Source organism: Serinus canaria, chromosome 3, assembly GCF_022539315.1.
Source record: "Serinus canaria isolate serCan28SL12 chromosome 3, serCan2020, whole genome shotgun sequence".
In the NCBI taxonomy this organism is placed as follows: Eukaryota; Metazoa; Chordata; class Aves; order Passeriformes; family Fringillidae; genus Serinus; species Serinus canaria.
Genome location: NC_066316.1, coordinates 16,388,430 through 16,407,373, shown reverse-complemented (window position 1 = coordinate 16,407,373; position 18,944 = coordinate 16,388,430).

Genomic DNA, 18,944 nt, shown 5'->3' with positions numbered 1-18,944 from the left:
TTTTCTGATCATTGAACCCTGCAATAAAATGGTCCCATGCACACCTGTTTGACACCTGGATAGTACAGTGCATGGTCTGTGGTTTGAGGCACTGGAGCAGAGTTGCTGTGATCTCGCCCAAATTCAATAGAGCAAAACTTGTTTTAAAGGGAAGTTTTTTAGGTCTAGGTGGGATTCTAGAACTGGAGGATGGTCTTAATTTACAGTCATCTTCCTGAAATCAATTATTCCTTAACACTACTGTAAGTTACCAAGCTCACAAGCTGTTTATTATATTGCACATGAAATTATACTTAAGAAAGTTTGTATTTGCATGAGTAAAAATGTGCAGTATAAGGCTTCTTGTTTTGAATATCTTTTAACTTGCTGCCTTACCTGAGATGAAGAGAGAAATAATGCAAATGACTGTGAGTTTGACCGTGCTGTGTGATGTGTGAAGGAAGCACGGAGTACAAGTGCTTTGTTAATGTGAGTTTCTCAGCTAGTAAGCCATTGTATACTAGTAATATCATTATTCAGGACTAATTAATGCATCATTATGGTCTCCTAAAAGGCTTTTGCCAGTGTGAGGCTGTGTGCATGGGTTAGTATTTGTTTATTATTATTGCTTTATTGTAATGTGAAAGCTGATTTGGAGCCTTGAATTGCACTCGCACCCCCAGAAGCATTGTTTTAATTGGAAATATTTGCAACTAAAAATACCAGACATAAAACATAAATGTGTAGTGGGCCATTTTCTAATTCTATAAAGGAGAGTTTTATTAAGGGTAGAGAGATCTCGATATGGCAGCTTGGTGGTCTTGAACCCAGAATCAGAGAATTGGTTCAACATTAAGAGTTTGTCTCCAATACTCAAGGGCTGATCCTACACATTCCCCTTTTTCAGGCCTGTTTAGGGCCTCGTAGGGAATGCACAACTTTTGAGGATCAGATCTGAAACTTTTCCCAGGGAACATGCTTTTGAAGAACATCTGTTTTGGAAACACCAGCCATGTGCAAACCAGAGTGAGACCAAGGTCATCTGAAGTTTAGCTTTCCTCTACCCAAGAGCTGCCTGTAGTCATTTTGCTAGCTTTATTTTCATCTGGTCCCTGCATAGCAAAAATTCTGCTCATAAAGCAATCACAGAAGTTGTTATTGCCCTAAAGAATGCTGCTGAAAGCAAGTAAGTGCTGTAGTTTCCAGATTCCATCCCTAATTAGTAAGAGAGGTCAAGTGTCAGGTCCATCAGTGAGCTGTAGTATTTCAGTTTTTGATCAGTAAGGGTCTCATTCATTTAACAAGACAAAGAGGCTGAGAATTTTCTTTGTGACATTGTTCTGATTGCCTTTCCTTCTCATGTTATTCTTAGCTTTTTCCTGATAGTTTAGCTTGGGTTTTTGAAACCGGTCTCTGGATAAAACTTTAGTAGACTCTTAAATCACCCTTTTTTTTCTGTTCCTTGGCAATATAGTTGCTTCCTTTCCATTAACCTACTGCCTGATTACACCAACTGTCTGAAATGCAGTTCAAATGACTTTGCAAACAATCTTATCTTACACTAACATCTCCTTCTATTTTTTAATCTCATTTTAAGGACGTGTAACTATTTGGAGTTCCTTCTGCCCCTTCTATCTAGAGTCTATTTTCTTAAATGAAAGAAAATCAGCTTTTTCAAGGGGAATAGTTTAATTGTTCAAGGTGCATGATTTGTTACGACCTTACAATTGTGCAGGACCACGGTCCGTGGTGTTCCATGCAAGTGATCAGAAGGGGCCATGCTTGCCTTTGAAGTGGGGTAGCTTATCAAAAAAGTACTAAGTTGTATCAAAATTTTTGTCCAATTAACTGTGTCCTTTCCACATAAGCATGGGGTTTTTTGTGTTGGGGACTGCTGGGGGTTTTGAGTAAAATTTACTGCCAAATCTATGTTTTAACAGACTAGTATGAGGTATTTTCATCTAACCACCTATTGATTCATCTAAGTTCATAGATGAATAGTCATAACTTGAAAGATTTATTGAGTTCTATGAGTCTAATTTGTCTAGCTTATTTGTTTTACAATAAGGCCACTTTTCTGCTTCTGCTGTTCTCTCTGTTCATCTTTACTCACTAAACCTGTGGCTCATATTCTCTACTGCTTCCATGGGACCCATCATACGGCTTGGCTTTGTATGGTTTCGATTTAATCAAGAGGAAGATGAAAGTAGGTGTGTTACTTTCAACTCCTCAGTCATTTTGCCATCCATCTTAGTCAATGTGTGGTTGCCCAGGACACAGCATTAATGATAGCTGTCAAAATAATAGTCAGAAGGTTAAAGGTCAAGAAAAATATGTAAAAGACTTCAGGGTGAACCAGATGATAAAGTAACTCATTTAGGCCATTAAATGCTAGCATAGTATGGACTTGATGGGTTCATGGGTTACTAGAAGCAAGAAATGGGGACATCTTCAAGTAGTTTACTCTTGTTATAAGATGAAAAAAAATGATAATAGCATTACCCAACAACTGTACTAAAGGCAATTTTCTTAATTACCATGCTGACCCAGCAGTGCACAGAGAGAGGTCTTGTTATTAGAATGATAGCTTTTACTTTCAAACAATATTAACCCTTCTTGGTGCTCTATGTCTTAATTAAGAGTATTCCTGGAAGTTCTGCAGCTATCAACATTTTTACATTTCTTTTTAGGTTTGCAAAGCAATGAGTCAAGAAACAAACCATTGCATCTTTCTTCATTGTTTGAAACAAAGGGTCCACTTGTTGAAGAAAAGACCACTGGGTCTATGCTTCGTTTTAGCAATAAAGCAATGAGTCATACATTTATGGAAGGAGCAAGGCTGAGCAGCTAAAAATTCTCTGACTGTAAAAAGAGTAGTGTGACGTTGTCTCCCTTTTCCTTATTTTTTCAGCAAGGCATTTTGTTTTCAGTTGTTTAAAAATAGACTTATTTCCTGGAAAAATCTAGGTGAGAAAAAAAAGTTCTGCAAGCTATTATACTTTTCCAAAACAATGAAATGTCATAGAAAACTAGAAAGTTTTATATGTATCAATAAAAGACTTTCAATTTCACAGTCTGTAAATGGGGGCATGGATTAATAATTTCCTCAAACCCTTAACAAAAAATTCCAGCAAGATTAATGTAGTTTGCATGTGTTGTCTGTCTTCTGTTACCTAGCTGGCCATGGTTAGTGAAGGCTTCATCCAGGCTCTAAGATTTCCTGGAACATTGGCTGTCATGCCAGAGGGACTGCTGTTTTTCTGGTTTCTCAAGGGATCTTTTCAGTAGTATTACTTTCCTTTGACTTGCCTACATGTGAAGCTGAGATATGCTCTTCTTGCAGCCATTGTGTTGTAGTTACATTTGGCGAAGAGGAAATACAAATCTCAGCATCAAGCAAAGTGTCATCGGCAGAGGAATTCTCTGCTGTTCCAGCATCTAAAAAAAGATATGCATGTACAGAACACTTTATTGAGAACTGTGAGATAATACTTGAAAGATTATTTTTAAAAAAAAGGAGGTAAATTTGCAATTGTCTGAAGTTGTGACATTATTAAAGTGCACTAGAATCAGCTGGACTGAAAGTTTTGGGAAAGTCAATATTGCTACTGTGACCATCATCTGCTGTTCAGAGAAGGCCTGTATTGATAATATCAATTAGTATTGATAATTTGGGAGGGGGAGACCAATGTAAATGGAGGCAGTGACTGAAACATCTAGTGTCTTGCTCTAGAAGGTATTTCTTCTTGTGTTTTCCTTTTTGGCTTCCCTCATCAGAGGAGTTTTCAGTGACTATCACTCAATGTGGCATGTCAAGCTGCCTGTTCCCAGTCTTTGAAGCTCGGAGAATTATGATATGGTATCAAGGGCACCAAGAGCTGTTACAGCACCAGATTGATCTCCATGTACTTTCCCTTCAGAAGCTGTCTTTGAATTGGAGTTTGGCCTAGAGCAGACGCAAATGATCTGATTTTCTTCACTTGTGTCACATTGATTCAGCTCATGGGGATTTTGATTAGTGGGGGAAAATGTGACTCCTTCTAAAGGAAAATGAACGAGCAGTTGAGCTTCAGATACTTCCCAGCCACATACAAGTGCCCAAAATAATGGCTGGTCTTCTACATATGTGGGAGGAATATTTTGTCCAAGGAATCGGTTATCATCTGTTTCAAGTAACCACTGAAAAGTGCATATTGTATAGATGTAGGGCCTTCAGCACCAACTGCAATAATCCCTTGATCTGCTCTTTTCACACCAAACACCTTGCTACTATAGAGTCCAGGCATCTAACCTAAAATGATTGTTCAGGCTGGTATATTTTCTGTGGCACTGGGTAATTAGTTTATTATATTATTAAGAATCTGCAGTATATCATACTACTATATCAAATTCTATTTCTTTTAGTACTGTAATATCCTCAACAATCCCTACTAATGTAGTGAAACTTCTGGGCTTGGCACTGTAAAAACATGTAGGAACTTTGGCTAGAGCTTCTTGAAAGAGCTTACAATCTACCTCAGTGCAATAAAGTGAATAGTGTGAAGGGAGGTTTTTAGCCTTGCTTCCTGGGAGACAGATAAAGTAATTTGTCCAAAATGAAACAAAAAGTATAAGTAACATTTGAACTTATGTACTTTGAAAATCATTCCAGTGTCTGGACCAATGCACTGACAAGCCTATTTTTCATCAAATTTTCAAAGCAAATTTTCTCCCATATTTGCACTATTTGTGAGTTTATAGTAAAGCACTGTATTCCAGCCTTATAGTAAGTTTAAAATCATATATCTTCTGATGTCTGGTTTGCAAAAATTGTTAGCTGACCAGGCAAAGAACATCTGAATGGCTAATGGAAACTTTCTCTTCCTGCTAAATGGGGCAGTTGGCTAATTTGTTTAGCTAAACTGTATTAGCCATTGGGAAAGTTTTATTATCACAGTCAAAAGCAGGAAGCAGGGAATAGACATGCTGTATTTTTAAAATTAAAGTAATTTTGAAAAACAAACTCACTTTCTTATCGATTATTTCAGTTGTTAGGTTAGAGGCTCATTACTTTTAATAATAGGATAATAGAAGATAGAAATGGAAAAGATCTATTAGATCATTGAGTCCATCCTCATTACAAGGGCAGGATATATGTGGATGGATGTATCAAATATTAAACTCATATGACACAGTAAATGCTCTGTTTCCTCCACAGAGTGCTGATGCTAAGAGCTTTGACAGTGAGTTGTTTACTCTTAAAAGCAGCTTCTGAGCTACCTTCTGGCCAGCTCTTAGGCAGATGTTTAGTTGGAAGAGAATGATCCCAGGAGCCCAATAAGAAATAAGGTCATGGTGTGTCCCTTTTTTCCCTCCCATAGCTGCATGCCTGTAGCTACTGGCAAGTGAATTTCAACATGCATTTGGGCACAGCCAAGAGATACCTTTGCAAGGCTGAAGTCCAGCTCCTTTTTTTTTTTTTTTTTCCAAAGTGTATCATTACAGTGAGAGAAACACAGAGACTGAGTAGTTTCTCTTTGCTCTGTAGTGCCAGTGGGTGAATGGGGCAACCTAGGAGATCAAGACACCAAATCCAATGGCTCATTAGCTTTTTGTGTACTCTGCAGCAGCTGCCACAGAGACACTGAGAGTCAGGTGAGATGTGCATGAAGAAAGTGCATTCCAGATGCATCATTTTTCCCATCTGCTCAGCACCTGTTTCAGGTAATTGATCTTAAACCTCTTCATCTCTCTGCACTTCAGTTTTGTAGCAAATAGGCCTGTTTGGAATTGAACACCCCTACCCCACAGAGCCAATCCTCTTCTGCAGAGACTTGGGCTCCATCTTATGCTCCATAATATTTATGAGGAACATATGAAGGCTTGTGCGGTTATTTGTGAACATTGTGGAAAAAGGGTTGGAGGTGGAAGTCTTACTTCACATGTCCATGATTAAGCTTCTGCGAAGCTTCATAAATAAGGAATCCAGAAGGTTTCCCCAGATGCATAAACTCACCCAGTCTCAAGAGGCTACCTTCACAGCAGTCAAATAAATTTATTTGATACAAAGGGGTCATAAAGACTTATTGTGGGGTTTTTTTTTTATTTATTCCTCACTCCATAATTATGGTGGATGAGAATAAGAAGACCTTCAGCTTAAAGGAATACTTCAACTTTTATATCTCCAAAAAACAGAGGTTGCATCCAGCACTTGTATTAGAATGGACTGTTGAGAAGCAGTAGTCTGGTTAGCTCTTTCAAGTATTACATCACTGGCATTATTAATAATTTTGCCTGTAAGCAGTCCTTTTATCTTCCCTAGAACTCCAGTAAATCTACTCATGTGGGCAAGGGAGTAGCATTCATTTACCAAGCCTACTCAAACAGGTGAGGAGGCATATTAAGTTCAACAAGAGCTAGTCTTGTGCATAAAGATTAATCACCTCACTAAGCATTCAAAAGATTTAAGGAGAAAGTCAGCCCTTTTTGATTCTGTCCTTATATTGATTTTAGGGAAACTGCTAAATTTAGAGCAATTACATACATTGGAAGTAATTAAATGCAAAAGTGCTGTAGCAATTAAAATGGGAGTCCATGCTGCATATAGAACAGTTCAAGTATTTTATAGTGCTTCTCAGTTTTCTTAAAAATTGCAAGAGTCTTTCAAGATTGAGGCCTTCTGGAATGATGCTCCCCCCTATTTTGTTTTTTAAAATTGGACTATGGTACTCCTCACTGGTTTTTGCTGTAAAGTAAAATCTAAGTTGTTGGGTTTTTTTTAAAGTAAGTATGGACATAATAATTTTAAGTCACAGTGTATTGCACATGCCCAGAACAGCCTTGATCATTTCCAAATTCAAGGACTAATAAAAATTGGAACCACTCCAGTAACTTTAAATTACTTTGCACACTGAAGAGTGATTTAAAATCATTGAGCTGATTCAATTTTTTTTTATATATGCACTTCAATTTGGAAGTGAGTCAGATGGACAGTAGTGTGCTGAAGAGGTATGAGATGTATTGAACTAATTTAAGCATTTTTAATTCAAGAAAGAGAGAAAGGAGGGGTAATGAGGTTCCTAATAGGAATCAAGAGAACACCCCCATTTACTGCCACTGTGTGGTTAGGAGTAGGATAATAAAGCAGTGAAGGAATGACCAGCACCATCAAGGAGTCAGCTTTTTTAGTATTAGTGTGCTAGTGATATGAAGGATTGGCAAAATTGGTGTGATTTGGAAAAAGCTCAGTGATTATGCTTTATTTATCACAACTAATGTTTTCAAAGAGATTTGCACACCTGTGCATGTTTTGCTTTCCTCTTGCAGATAGATCAACAATGGGACAACTGACTGACTGGGGGAAAATAACACACACATGCGCATACATGTGTATAAATGTAGGCAATGTGCAATTTGGCTTCACAGCATTTGCTACTTGACACTGGTATGTATGCAGAAAGAAAAAAGCTGGCATATTGAACTGCCTGGCAGCATGTGAATATTACTTCAGCATTCATGCACAAGATGTATAAAATTAAAATAAGAAAATACTTCTATTTTGCAAGACAGTGACTTGATGACCATTCAAAGGTTAGTGGAATTTATCCATTAATAAGTTGCCCCGGTCTTCCATTACCTATCCAGTGGAAAAATGTGATATTAGTATCCTAGTTGGGTGTTTTTTGAACAGATAACAGATTAAAGCCCTCATATAAACTGTGGAGGTAGGCTTGGATAAAAAAACCCCCAAATCAGAAAAAAAACCCCAACAAAACAACCCAAAGACTTGTGAAGAGGCCAGTAGGTTTTATGTGACTCTTCATGAAGAAACAATCATGTTTACCCATTTTTAGAGGAATCAAAGAAAAATGTTGATAGAGATATTTGAATGCATCCATTTTCTTTGAACATTAAATCACCCTTTGAGTAGGATTTTGTTTTGGGGGTTCTGCAATAATCCAAATTTGACATAGTCAGCAGTGGTCTCTGATTCTAGTTACAGAAAAACAACCAAAAAAAGATGAGCTGGCATATTTTTCTCAAAAGTCCAGTAGTAGAAGAAAGGTGGGATTTCCTCCTTGTTCTTTGCCACTTATTTTCCTCATATTCAGGGAATTTCACTGTGGGTCAGCAGGAATTCATTAAGTTAAAACCTGACTTCATCAGTAGAAATTATGCCATGTTATATCCATGTTTCCATGGCAGTTTTTGCTGTGACTGTTTGTTGGCATAAAGACCTCACATTAGGCTTTACTAGAAAGACATTCTACCTTTACACAGAGTCCTATAGCATGGGATGAACAGACTAACTGCTAAAATTGACTTAGCTGTTGTGGGCATTTTAACTTCATGGCGCTAAGCTGGGCTAAACTTCTTCCGACCATATATTTAACAATGACAGCTGACAGGATGTGAAAGACGTTTTTTCTTTGCGAAGACACATTTTGCTTCTGTTGCCTTATTCAGCTCCTTCAAGGCGTTCTCTAAAGTGACCCTACTTTTAATGGTAAACCACCCAACCACTGAGTGTTTGTAACCGTGGCAAGAGAAGGCCTCACTCTTTGTTTTGCATTTCCCATCTAGAAGACATTTTGCATTCTCACCATGGAAATCCAAGGCCCAATCTTTTATCACATTAACTATCTCCATGCTTTCCCAACATGAATAATAATAATAATAATAATCCTTTTTCTTCCAGAGAGGACTGAAGCATGCCCTAGTTTTCCAGAGTGTCAGCAATCTCAGATTTCTGACCATCTTTGTTTTTGTTTCTCACTTTGTTTTTCTGCTCACTTCTGTGCTTTCACTGGTTGATCATATCCACCACCCTTGAGCTCTGTTCAACAGGAGCTTGAACAGAGCTCCTGTTTAAGACCTATCTACATGTGCCATGTTGGGCTCATCCATGCTGACTGTCTCATATTCAGGACTGTCTCAGATTCAGCTTTTCTTCTTCCTCTTGGGTTTGGATGCAAGCAGGAAACCTGATACAGAGGGCTGTCACATGAGGATTCGAGATCCCTTGGCAGAAGGGATACTCCTAGAGGATAAGTAACAACTGGAGATTAGCTTTAGGCAGCCATGGATTGCCCTTTCTGGTCTAAATTGCAACAATTACGTTTGGGAAATTTCAGAAGGCCACACTGCTTTTCATCATTCTGTTTTCATTCATTGTGTGCAGTTTTTGATCTTAAGTTCGTCTTTCATACGCTGTTGTCTAGCTCTCTGACCATCATTTCCTGAGCTCACAGGGGTTTGATGGTATGTTGTTTTAATTTATATCAAATTAGATAGCCTCTCAGACACTACAATAATTATTGGCCTATAACAGCGACTTTACTGGAAGTCATTAGGAAATTTTCCAGCCCAGAAGTATACAAAGGAATGACCCCTTGACAGGCCTCAAATGCTAAACATTTAGTGAGGGGACCATCACTCTCATGAATCTGATCCTAACTCAGACAAAACTTTCTTGGTTTATGCATCAATTCTTGCTTTTGCAGTTTTCTCAGAGAGTTTATTCATGTTTTGCCTTCAAGAAACCAATACCCCGCTCTAAAAATTTATCCTAACTGGGCATAAACCCCAGTCCTGCCCCTGATGGCATTTGTTCAAAACCAATACAAAAATCTGGCCCTCAAAGTGGATTTTTCACACTCAAAGATAGCGTTGTCAACCCACCTTTTAAAACTACTTAGGGTTTCTTTAAAAATGTGCTGTATCTTGCAGAGGCAGCAAAACAATGCAGTAGATATGGAGGCTATTCATTTTCATTTACCAGATAAATCAATACTAACATAAAGCCTGAGTAACTTGTTGGCACTAAGCTATGCAGCCCCATTTTTACTAAAATTTGTCAAGCTTCAACCATGTGAGCTTTTTGATTTTTTTAAAAGGGAATATGTGTTTTCATGTTGCATTACATGAAATGGATAGTAATAATAAACAGTAATAATCAAATTATCAATCTTCTCTGAATAGTCTAAGGGACAGGGTTTTCCTCAACATAAATAGAGTAAGTAGAATCACAAAAAGCTCCTCTAAACCTTTGTGTGTGACTGAGAGAGGGATGTTTCATACTCCATAGTTTACAGGCGTATGTTATACTGTACACACCGTCTGCAAGCACTTTAGAAAATCCTGGATGCTTAGCATAGTCTTAAATCAGGCGTGTTGCCAATTGTGGATTAAGTAGAGGATAGCTGGGTCATTTTCCGAGGAGTTCCTTTACAGTTCAGCCTTTTTTCTTGGTGTTAATGCTTTTAATGCTGTTGGGTGAAGGGAGGAGAGGCTTGGAATACCCTGCCCTAGGGCCTCCTAAACTGTTCATCTGTCATGGATCATGTCATGGAACAGAAATGTTTGTTTTTGCTCCCATTCATTTCAACTGGCAGCCAGTTATTATTAGAATGAAAAATTAAGCTATTATGCAGTGGAAGCCTTGCTGGCTCTATCAAATTTATGGAGTTAATACAGCAAAATTATCCTTTATAGCGGGTATAAGCAGCTGTATGTGTAATGCAGGCCCCTTCTTGATCAGTCCAAATACAAAATGGCAGCCTTGTTTTCATTATCAGCATTAAAGCTTGATACAGTGTGTCACCTTATTTCAGAAATTTCAAAGGAGCAGTTAATAAATTAAGAGTGCTGTGGGTGACTTAGTTAGACATTAAGTTCATTCTCTGATCTTCAGGGCCTATAGATATGCTGAGTAGTTCTCAGAAACAGAGAAATCATAGAATTTCTTTAGACTTTCCAAAATGTTTCTTTTCAAGTGCACTTGACTTTATGTTTCCTGGGGTGCTATTTGACTGGATTAATTAATTAATTAATTAATTAATTAATTTTAAATGGGGAAATTAGCTGTATCTTTTACAAACAAAAGAGAGGTGTGAATAATTTTATCAAGCATCATGTAATTGAGAATCTGGGGTCTCAAAGTCTAATGACTCATACACCCTTAGACATAAGTGTTCACAAGAAACAAGGTGCCTTGTGAGAATAGAAGGGGATGAACTATGCAAAGTCAGAAAGGCAAATGAATAAATAGGAGCCACATCCAAGAGGGAGTTTTAATAATATTTCTCTACTTGAAGTTGTATCTCCTACACAAGTTTTGCATGGAGTGCAATCTGTTGTTCTAAATTCAATTTTTCTTCTTTCTAAAGAAATTCCAGATCCACCTCAGTAATGCAGGCACCTTACCAGAGCATGCCACTGCAATATAAGGGATATTTATCATGCCAAGATTTTGCCCCCACTTTCTTGTCTCTGAAAATAATTGTAGTAAAATTGTCAAGTTGGGGTTAAATGGAAAATCTACACAGATATGGAATTGTCTTTGCAACACGTACTCCAGATGTACTGTTTCTGTGTCTTATTGGCACATTTGGGATGGATTTGAAAATAAATAGAAGCAAGTTTCTAGCATCTCATACAGTGATTAAACACATCTTTGGCACTAAGCAGTTATTGTGAGAAAGTTGTATTGCAGGAAGACAGAACAGAAAAAAACCCATGATTTTCAAAAGCAAAATTTCTTTGTGAGAAAATGTAAAAATATGTTAAGCACTTGAAATTCTGAGCCATTCAGTCATTCCTGGTGAAATTATTCTTGTAGAGTTTATCAGTCGTTGTGTACCAGTATCATAGGGGACCAATTAATTGCACTCATAGTTGCCTTTGAGCTATTTTGAAAGTAGAAAGAAGTAATTTTATTAATGGTATAAACAGCACTACTATCATTACATACAGTTTCTGCCAGATATTGTCTTTATAGTAGATGGAAACACGAAAATACTCTTATATTTTTTGGTCCCTAATGCATGTTGATAAGAAACTAAGAAAAAGGAATTACAATCTAGTAGGTAAATACAAAAATAAAATTATTAAAAATAAAAATAAAATTTGCTGCACTACAACTCTTGAACAGAACATGATCCCTCACAGTATTTAAAGAAATTGCTATGAGGTACAATCTTGAGAAAAGAAAGGAAAAAAATTTCTTTTATCAAGTAAAAGTTGCTTGAAAATGTAGCAGAAACCTTATAGAAAGTGGAGCTGGTACTCAGAACTCACTAGGAGTAGTTCCTCTTCTAATGAGCTCCCTGATTAGCTCCAGCCTGAAAGTGTTAAGAGAAGCTAGCTGTGTATCTACCACAGTTCTCTGCATCCACCTCCTTTTCCATTGTCCAAAGTCCCTCCCTGACTAGCTCCCTCAGGAGCCAGGTATGCCTCAGCTTTTCTTATCTGTTGTTTTGTGCCTCTCAGTGTACAGGGAAGGTGCCTTTTCCCTGGCATCCTTCTGAGAGGCTGCTGCCCTAGTCCTTGGTATGTGGAACTTTTCTGGGCAGGACGGGTTTATTCTGTCTTGGGAGGACTTTATTTTACTGTAAGCATGGGACAAGACTCTCCTACTCTTAATTTATATAGCAAGATCCATCTGAAAGGAATAGGGAGACAGTGATTCTGGCTTATATTAAAAAAGGCCCTTTTAGTACAGATGTGGTCCAAGATATGTACAGATTATTTGTGCCTCCTTTACAGATCCTGCTATCCTATAAGAGTTGTATGAACAGGCTGAAATGCAAAAGACAATCAGACCTCCAGTAGTGATAAAGTGAAATAACTGGAGATACAAAGAACTTATTTATTGGTGAAGGGCAACAGCTATGAAAGTGTGTTAGGCGAAGCTGCCGATCACAAAGCACAGAATATCTCATTGTCCTTCAACAGTAGTAGGAACACAAGGAGATATTTTTAAGTTTTGTCACAGGCGCTAATTTCTGCTCATACCTCGGTGTTCTTAAAAGCTATCTTGAAACCTAAAGGAGGTTTTAATAAATTTGGAAAGATTCACCCACTGAACTACTAAATAGTGGTCTTTTCTGAGATTATCTAGGAAGAGCATAGAGATTTTATATTTAAACAATGACACAACCAGCACTTGTAGAGGTCATGAGTGCCAAGGAAAGCACACAGCACATTGATTTTTATTAGTATCCCGTAATCCAGAATTTGCAATTTAATGGAAGTTAAGCTATTGCTCATCTTTAGATAAATCTTAAGGTCAGAAACTGGAGAAATGCATAGAGGAATGATAGTCTTGTGAGTTTTGGAAGTGCATAAATCCTGGGGATTGTGTTATTTCTGGCTAAACTTTTTGTGTTCATCTTGAAGGGATACGTTTTCATTTTAGCCTATTAATCTCAGTATATCTTTTTTTGACACAGACCTATTAGGAATTTTAGAGACTACAATATAGACTCCAGATGCTAGGTCCTCCTTCATCTTTTTGGTACACCCTTTAATCCATAACAACCAACACATTTATTTTATGAGCCCTTACAATCAAGAGAGTCTTAATATCCTTTCTGGCAGGTTTTCACTCTTTGATTTCACATTATATAGGGGACTGGATACTTTGAACATACTTCAGAAAATCTCAAAAGTAAACTTTTTATGGTAAGTTCTTTACATCTCCATGGTAAATCCTGTTGTGCTTTTAAAATATGCTCACAGGCACATGTATGGAAGTGTAGCTATATTATAAGCCGAATGATAACACATGAGATTGTGTGCTGGTTGAGTGTTGTAGGTTGACAAGGTTGATTGTTTCAAACACAGTGACCAAACCTCACTGGAGACATCCATCATCCAGGGAGAGCCCTTCTCTCCTGGTTTCATGACAGTCCTGGTACTAAGTAGTGAAATAAAACACATACAGATCAAATAGCACTAAAAGTTGGTATTTGTCTCTCCATCACTGAGATCTGCTGTGGTGAACATAGCCATAGGTTTTCTTCTCCTCTTGGAATTTAAGGCTATAGATTCTTTTCACTTTTTAAATTTATTTCTCTGAATGAAATTGAATTTTTTGTTTGTTTTCACCATCATGACCCAGTTGATAATGTTGGGGTTACAGCAAGTCTTACATGAATGCAACTCTGATTTTGGTTCCCAGCAGGTAAGAAAACCTTCTTCCCTTTTTCTTCTTTTTGCTTGTGTATGTGTATCTCTTTCAGAAATGCAACTGTTAGAATTTGTAAATCCTACTGGTGAAAAGATGACATACAGGGAAAAGCAAAGATGTTTACCCATCAGTGAGCTAGACAAACATCTTCATTTCAGTGATTCATACAACAAATCAAATAAAGAAAGAAACCCTCTGATGAGCTCCTCCATTGCTTCCCTTTATCTAGCTCATCTGATGCTGAAGTGAAATACATTTCTGCAAGTACAGGCAAGCCATGAATTGAACAATGAATATCTTGCCCAGCAAAGCTCGTATCCCAGCTGGGGTTTTCAGCTGCTTGAGCAACATTTCTGGGGGTAAGACCTTTATGAATGAGATTAAAGAGTGCCCGTGTTCAGCAGGCACTGCTCTTTTCCCATATGACTGGAGGAGTAATGACTCTGTCTGTGCAAGATCCTGACTGCTCTTCTGCCTGCAGAGGAAAAGAGGCACTCCGAGCCCATGCTATTTATGTTGGGAACATCTGGCAATGAACCGGGCTATACTTTTTACCTCCCTCTTTAATTACTGCTCTGGGTTGATTGAAAGGTACTGAGACAAGCATTTGAAGGTAGTTGTATGCCTTGTGCTGTCTCAGTGCTTGCATTTTTAAAAATCTGGTTCCTTCTGCTTAAAAGTATCTGTGTGGTTGTGCCCTGTAAGGGTCATCACAAAAGGGATTTTGTGCTAAATTCTGGTCAAGGATGTAGGTTCAGTCTCTTGTGAAGTCTCTAATAATGCCAAGGGTACAGAAGTACCCCTGCAGATCTGCTTTTGAAACCCCTCTCCTAATGATGTGACTTGTAGGTGCACTGATAAGAGTCTTTTAAATCTAGTATGCAATGGAAATTACAAACAAGACAATTCTAATATGCCAAGAAAGCTGTTGTCTTACTAAATTTTTACCTCTTTGTTGCTAAATAACTGGCATCTGCATCCATATTGGTGGTTCTGAGAGGACACTAGGAAGAGTGCTGAATTCTGTTGAATGTTGTATACAAAAAAGAGCCCAGGTGCTGCTGGCTGGGGTTTTTTGGGTTTTTTTGAGAAAAAACCTCTTGCATTTTTCCCAGTGGCTTGGAAAGAGGCTGGACTCTGCATTTTCTGCATTTGAACATCTGCATTTTCTTTCTCAATCAAGTGACTGTGTCTAAAATTTATTTGGCTTTTTTTAGTGATGATGAAAATCAGGAAAGAAAGAGTACATGTCAGTGTTAGTTTGAAGCTATGTTTCTTTAAACCTGTTTTTCTGTTTCATGTAGTTGTCATATTCCATTTGGTAGCTGCAAATCCATGACAGCAAACACCTTGGAATCATTGTGGCTTAAGGTTTGGCACATTATGTGTAGTGTGCTGATGATACAGGAGGTGGATCTGCTGTATCTACATGAGGGAGGGCCCAAACACCCTGTTTTAGCACACATTGTAAATCTGCTGATGTTGGAGTTGCCTTTAGTGCTTAAGAAAGAGGCTCAAGACCCAGAGGACCACTGCAGTCTTGAGAGCCTGACATTAAAACCAGTTAGAGAGAGAAAAATCAGCAAGAAAACAAAGATGTGGGGGTGGGGCCGGGGGGTGGTCAGGGTCTACATCAGACTTTCCCCTTTGCTAATATAAGTGAATGATTTATTATTAACAACATTTTCCTGCAAACATGTATCAGGATTGCTCCTGAGCTTTTTGGTTTTTTTAATTCTGGGAGTGGTTTTTAGGACTGGGGACAGGAAAGCCATGTTTCACAGCCATTATCCAGCATTTTATCAGGGAGAGAGGCTTGAATTCACATTTTCACCATGCATTCTCTACACAGACGTTGGGAAGCACAGATGTGCAGATAATGTCACCCACATTTTTCCCTGGCTTCAGGACCATAAGCTAATTTTATAACAATTGACAGTGACTTAAAGTAATGTTGCTAGGTTGCTGTCAGTGATGCTGAATAAATAGGGAAGGACTTCAGGAGAACAGCAAACAGCAGCTGTGACTTTTGTTCTGAAGCTACCTCTGCATGCCAGATTTTACCCTCCAGGCACAGCAGCAGAGCACAACTCCCACCTGTTATCTCTCACCATTGAGGCTTGCTTCTTTCTGTTTAAGTTAGGTTAAATATTTCTCCTTTTCCCAGGATTCAGAGCTCATCAGGCCAGCTGTGGTGCACAGTCTTGAAACACAAAACAGCTGGAGACATAATGTGAACAAAGTTCACCTTTTCTTGTTTACATTTGAAAGCTGCTGCACTGTTTATGGGATGATGCATTTGTTTAAATGAACGTCCAGCTATTATTGATTTTTCATCTCCGCATTTTTTCCCCTTTATGATTGTGTCACTGGTGCTGTGCAGCAGAAATCTCTCACTTTAGCACACCTGCTCACAAATTGACTGTGGAAAGAATTAGGCCATGTTCTCCCTACTGTTGCTGTGGTGAAACTCAGGCAGGGATTGACCCAAGAGACCCCTTGGAGTCTCTTTCTTTCCATCTGGCATCTCCACAAATTCTCTTTGAATTTGAAACTACCCATTGCGCAATGTAAAAAAATGTCAGCTGGGTAGGTTGCTCCCTTTTCTTACCTTCTTTCTCCCTTCCCTTTTGTTAAGAGGCATTGCCTCTGATCACACTTATATCCTTCTGGGATTGTTTGAGAGAGAGCAAGAGGCAGGGATAGAAACTGAGGGTTTCTGTCTTTAAGGGTTTGCAGAACTGGTAGCTTGGAGGTTGTATACACTGTATATAAGAGTCTCAGTCAATACTTTGACATTCCCAACAACTTGCATTGAGCTGAGGTTTCAGTTTAAGAACAACAGCATGGAAATGGAATTACTGAGGGCTTGCTATACCTTTCAGAAGCTTTTCTTTTTCCTGCTCATTAATAATTAATGTCTTGTTTTGTTTTGAATTTGTCTACATTCACCTTCACTCTAAGAGGGTAACTTTTATATATTAGCACTGACCCATGTTACTGCTGTGATCACTTCATTCATCTTTACTACTGTCCCAAAAGAGCAATTTGAACCCTTGAAGTTTTGTAGGTCTGGTTGAGGTAAGACAGAAACAGCCCTGGTGTTCAAGTACCATACTTGAGGCATCAGTGCTAAACATCAGGGGATCAGAGTTGGTTGGATGAGGTCCTTTTTTTGGTTAGAAATGGGGCTTCTCCCCACCACCATTGTGGAATAACTTACTTAGAAGTAAAGTTTCTTCTCTTTTCAGAGAAAAGTTGGCTCATGCCCTAAAACTCTGAGATTTATGTTCTTTAAAATGTGTGTGGGTTTTTTAATCCTGTTCAATGTAACGGTAGATGGTCTCCATAGCTGTATAAATCCTCCACTATTCTTTGATTCCAGCCAAAACCTTGGCTTCAGTGATACCTGGTTGTTATGTACTCTACTGAGTTACAGTGAAGCTTACTGTGCTTGATATGGCTCCAGTATTCAGTACAGGGAGGAACATGCTGAAGTCCATCCAAAAGATTTACATAGAATAATCTGTGGGTCTTCTCAACAAGCCAACATTCTTAGCAAGCTAAATGTAAGCATAACCTCTCTCTTAGTCTGTTTCTTCTTGTAAGGATAGATCCTCCATTTCTAAATGATAATCAAGGCAAATGGAGGTTGAAAATTCTGTTGGTTGACAAAGGCTGAAAGTCTTCCAAGTGCTGAATTAATTCTGCAGAGAAAATTCTTGAGAAGGTTTCTTCTAAAATATTGTGTATATGAGTATTTTCAGTTTTGCTTTGTCACTTTTGCATTTCACTTCTTGTCTGGGTTTGTCTACCAGATGCATAATTTTGTGAGATCACTCTTGGCAAAAATTGTTTTTGTTCCTCTTCTTTTAAGGAGTCACAGAGGTTACTCCCCTGTAGTCTGTGATACTAATTGTCCAATCTGTCCATAAGACTTTTAGAAGTCTGCTGTCCAGTGGATGTGAAAATCTGAAATTCATTCTTGAAGAAGTTTGAAGATTCTTTAATGAGAAAATGAGATCACTTTAATCAGCCTTGATCTTTTGCAGTCTAAATAGTGAAAATTGTGAGTTTCACATCTTCTCTCTTCTGTGTTTCACATCTTGGAGAATCTTATAGTTTACTTCAAGGCATATTGGGACTTCTGGCCGTTTCCTGCTGGCCCAGAATTTGAGTAAAATGTGGCTTGTTTTGTTTTCTTTCTTTATGTAGTATAAGCTTAAAGACTAAAAAAAAAAAAAATAAATAAAACCCAAAGCCCAAAACCAGACAACTCTCCAAATATTTGAAGCATAAATATGACTGAGATATGAATACCCAAATATAACTTTTGTTCCCCATTATTCCTTTTCTTTAGCTATGTAAACATCAGATTCTTTTAAACATGACAAATCTGTGTTCCAATGAAGCCTGTAAAAGTCACTGAAAGTCCATCTTCTCCATTTAGTCAGAGTAATTTAAATCTGGAATAACTCAATTTGTTTAATTTGAATTGCATGAGTTGACATAGCTGTGGCTGACAGAGGAGGCTGGCTAGCAGTTCCCAACACCAGGAAATCATGAGGTTACACTTGCTTCTTGGTCCAAAGACAGCTTTGTCTTCATTCCAGGTAAAGCCACGCACACATAAAAAAAAGTGATTTATAATTTTTGATTTCTATACCTGTGTTTTAGTCACAATGAGCATGTAGGGTACAGAGGCATAAAAATCAGAAGCTACAGGAGGTTTAATTATTATTGCTAATTATGTATTGCTAGGAAAAGCAGATATAAAAGAAAATTCCCCTTTGCCTTTCTCTGAGTAAGAATAATAAAAGATATATTAAAAAGTACAGAGAAACCTTGATGAAAATGGCTGAGAATATTTTTTTAAAGTCTGTCTGGCAATAATTTTCTGTATTAGCTCTTAAACATTTTCACTTCAGATCTTCTCTCTTTATTCCCACAAACAATTCATGGAAGTGTAATAAACCAAACCATACTCAAAAAGCCCCTAACTTCTATAAGTAGG